The following is a 4,459-nucleotide window of genomic DNA, read 5'->3' on the forward strand; positions in this document are numbered from 1 at the left end:
GTGTGTGTGTGTGTGTGTGTGTGTGTGTGTGTGTGTGTGTGAGAGAGAGAGAGAGAGAGAGAGAGAGAGAGAGAGAGAGAGAGAGAGAAATGGCCAACCTTTAATGCCCAACGTGGCATTTTTAATTAAAATATCCAGCGCTGGACCTGATAAGCAAAATATTCAATTCAACGAGAACTGGGAACTTTCTTTTCTATCCAGGCTGTTGAAAAATGACAAAACCCCCTCCCTTGAAGCATCATTCCTCTCCAAATGAAGCACCTAATTTTTCTTAAGTAGCCTCTTCCACCCTCACCCGTAAGCTGCTGAAAGTATAATTATGAAAAAAAATTGCAGGGGGGGTGGAGAAGATTCATTTTTAAATGCACTCTTTATCTTTTAAATGTTTTCCCTCTGCGGAATGGATGTTCTAATTATACTGAGTAAGTAACAATCTAGCCATCGTTGGTGTGTGCGGAGGTATCTGTCTCACTCAAACCGTACATTGGACTGTCAGGACGAGAGACCTACTGGAGGAGGGTGTGTGTGTGTGTGTGTGGAGGGGGGGAATGGCAGGAAGGGAGATGCAATTATCCTCATAAACAAAATACATGCATGCAGGCCAACCCAAGTTTAAAAAAGGCATTAAAATGTACGCGCAGCGCTCAAAACTCTTGAATATTTAAACTACAATGTACACACTTGCTGGCTGGAAATAAAAAGGCATACTTTCAGGGTAGGATTAAATTTCAATTTCAATTAGTATTAAACACTGGAACAATTTGATATAATAGTGGCTTCAACATTCTTCTAAATAGAGAAATTCTATTCTATTCTATTCTATTCTATTCTATTCTTCTACTCTACTCTACTCTACTCTACTCTACTCTACTCTACTCTACTCTACTCTACTCTACTCTACTCTACTCTACTCTACTCTACTCTACTCTATTCTATTCTATTCCTCTACTCTACTCTACTCTACTCTACTCTACTCTGCTCTGCTCTGCTCTGCTCTGCTCTACTCTACTCTACTCTACTCTACTCTACTCTACTCTACTCTATTCTATATTCTATTCTATTACTCTACTCTATTCTACTCTACTCTACTCTACTCTATACTCTACTCTATTCTATTCTATTCTATTCCACTCTACTCTACCATTCCAATCCATTCCATTCCATTTTCTATTCTATATTCCATTCCACTCCACTCAACCATGCCATTCTCCTCTCCTCTCCTCTCCTGCAACACTTGTCCAGAAAAACACGCTCTAAAACAGCTCATATCTTTTCTCAAAGGATAAACTCCAGCACAGTCAAGTGGTCCTTGTGATCACTTTACCAGCAGTTTAGTCTTGTGGAAGAATGAAAGCGGATTAATGCCACAGGTACCCAACAAATGATCAACCAGTGTGTTACATAAAAGGCATAATAGTTTCTCCAAATGGAAATACTAATCTGATAAAGGATGTTCCTCCAAAGTCATGATCTACCCACAACCTGGTCACCCAGTTCCAGCAATGAATGCAAAAACGTTTCGGTGTTTGGGATCTGAATGACTTAGTCTTGGCCTCTTCTTGCTCAGTTCCTAGAGCCTCCTATAGGGAAAGGAGAGAGATGTCCACAATTGTATTGGCCACAATTTCTGTGACCAGAGAAGAGGGGGTTGACTTATTATCCAAAGCACCAGAGGGCAGGACAAGAAACAACAGATGGAAACTAATCAAGGAGAAAAGCAACCTGGAATTAAGGAGAAACTTCCTAACAATGAGGACAATTAACCAGTGGAACAGCTGGCCTCCAGAACTTATGGGTGCTTCATCATTAGAGGTTTTCAAGAGAAGACTGGACAGCCATTTGTGTGAAATGGTATGGAGTCATCTGTTTGAGCAGGGGGTTGGACTAGAAGACCTCCAAGATCCCTTTCAACCCTATTCTTCTATGTTCTAAATGTATAGGGAGCTGCTTTTACCATTTGACTGTAAAGTTCAGTCTAGGTGGGGGAACCCTTCAAATGATTTGAAAGCTTCAATTGGTTCAAAATTAAACTGCTTAGTCTTTAATCAAACAGATCCTTTCTATTTTAAAGTAACTTAATAAGTTATCATTTTGTTTTGTTTTATCATTTTCTTTCAAGGCCAAAGGCAAACAGTAATTCCCAGTTTTAAATCTTGAAAACACAAAGTAATCTAGATCCAACGGTGTGCTGGAGGCAGCTTTCACAAGCTTAGGAGAACCTCAAATCTGGCACATTGGTTGAGTCTTAACACCTAACATGTCAACATAGGCGGACTTCAACTCCCAGAAGTCTTACGGCACGGTGGCTGGGGAATTCTGGGAACTGAAGTCCACGTATCTTAAGGCATGCTGGCTGGAGAGTTCTCGAAGTTGCAATCCACACATCTTAAAGTTGTCAAGTTTGAAAACACTGAACTAGGGCCAAAGGAAACTGCAGTAATGGCTCTGTAAAAACTCGTAGTCAAGCTGACGAGTGATTAAAAGCGTTTCAGTCTTTCCGCTGCAGCTTCGGATGAAATGGGTGTCCTTTCTCTGAAAAAGAATGAAAGAAAGCAGACATCCGGGAATTTTAATGTTTTTAAATAACTGAAAACTCCACGTATAACTGTGTCTGGCTAGTTTTAGGTTTGATTTGGTTTAGGCCGAGTGCATGGAAACAAACAGACCAGCAGATGTTTAATAATCAACCAGACGATGCCAAGAGTTCTTTTGTGTCATCGTAATGGAGTCAGGCTACAGACCGTGGTTTGCTTTCTTTGACCCAGGCTGAGACAACAGTTTAAGGCCCTCTAACGCATTAAGGATCTGAGCCATTAGGTTAACAGATTAAAGAGGAGGGGGAGAAAGCATGAATGTTTCCATTACACATATCCTTGCAGGGAAACAAACAGCACACTGTGGCTTAGATGTCACACAGGACTTCATTTTGCAAAGAGAACAAAAAATAAATAAAATAAAAATAAAGCAGCTCTTCCTTCTGGAATGACAATGGCGTGATCTTTGTACAGCTTTCTACAGCTCTATGAACAGAGGTCCTTTCAGAGAAATTATTGCAATTATTTAAATAGCTGAGTAGAAGTTTGTAGAGAAAACCTCTGTAGTCTCTCTCGCTCTCTCTCTCTCTCTCTCTCTCTCTCTCTCTCTCTCTCTCTCTCTCTCTCTGTAAAAAGATTACATTTTTTTTTCTTTTCTTCTTAAGGTCCAGTGTGTGCTAATGGGATGTGGATTGGCAGCAGAAACTCTTCCTGTTGTTGCTGAACTACAATTTTAAAGCATCCTTCACCCTTTCCCATACTGGCTGTGTCTTCTGTGAGTAACAGAATAACACAGTTGGAAGGGGCCTTGGAGGTCTTCTAGTCCAACCCCTTGCTCGGGCAGGAGACCCTATACCATTCCAGACAAATGTCCAACTTCTTCTTAAAAGGTTACAGTCCAGCAAAAGATGTTGAGACTCTAGAAAGAGTACAGAGAAGAGCAACAAAGATGATCAAAGGACTGGAAGCTAAAACATATAAAGAACGATTGCTGGAATTGGGTATGTCTAGTTTAACGAAGAGAAGGATGAGAGGGGCCATGATAGCAGTGTTCCAGTATCTCAGGGGCTGCCCCAAAGAAGAGGGAGTCAAGCTCTTCTCCAAAGCGCCTGAAGGCAGGACAAGAAGCAACCTAGAACGAAGGAAAAACTTCCTGACAGAATAATTAACCAGTGGAACAACCTGCCTCCAGAAGCGGTGAATGCTCCAACACTGGAAGTTTTCAAGAAGAGACTGGACAGCCATTTGTCTGAAATGTTATAGGGTTTCCTGCCTGAGCAGGGGGTTGGACTAGATGACCTCCAAGGTCCCTTCCAACTTTATTATTATTATTAACAGTTTCTCGCCCTCCTCACATTATAAATGTCTGGCATAAGAGGTCAGGTTTTCTGGAGGGAGAGAGGTGTGAAGATCAGAATAAATTTAATAATTGATAGCAGAGAGAGTTTGCTAACTGAATATCATTCATGCAAGTTAGCTGGTCCAGATGCAGTTAGTCTCATTTTAGGATACACGACTGTGCCAAGTGTGATTCATCCAACTTTCTCGCTGTTTTCCTTTCATTTAATCAAGCTTTCATTTACCTCAGTGGTTCTCAACCTTTTTAATGCTGCAACCCCAACCGGTCGTAAGTCGAGGACTAAACTGGTCGTAAGTCGAGGACTAAACCGGTTGTAAGTCGAGGACTAAACCGGTCGTAAGTCAAGGACTACCCAACCAGTCATAGGTCGAGGACTTTCCCTGCCCGGGAGCGCCGCGCATGCGTGGTTCCGCCCCCTGCGCCGGCCGAGGCGTAGCTGGCAAGCGGCAGAGACGGAGCAGGCCGACCACCAGCTGGCCCAGCCCAAGGGAGGTAAGGCACCCGCCGGAAAAGGGGAAAAAAATGGCGGACAGCCTTGCTTGGCGACCCCCGTGAAATGGTCGAT

Source organism: Protobothrops mucrosquamatus, unplaced genomic scaffold (assembly GCF_001527695.2).
Source record: "Protobothrops mucrosquamatus isolate PMUCROS unplaced genomic scaffold, P.Mucros_1.0 scaffold3513, whole genome shotgun sequence".
Classification (NCBI taxonomy): Eukaryota; Metazoa; Chordata; class Lepidosauria; order Squamata; family Viperidae; genus Protobothrops; species Protobothrops mucrosquamatus.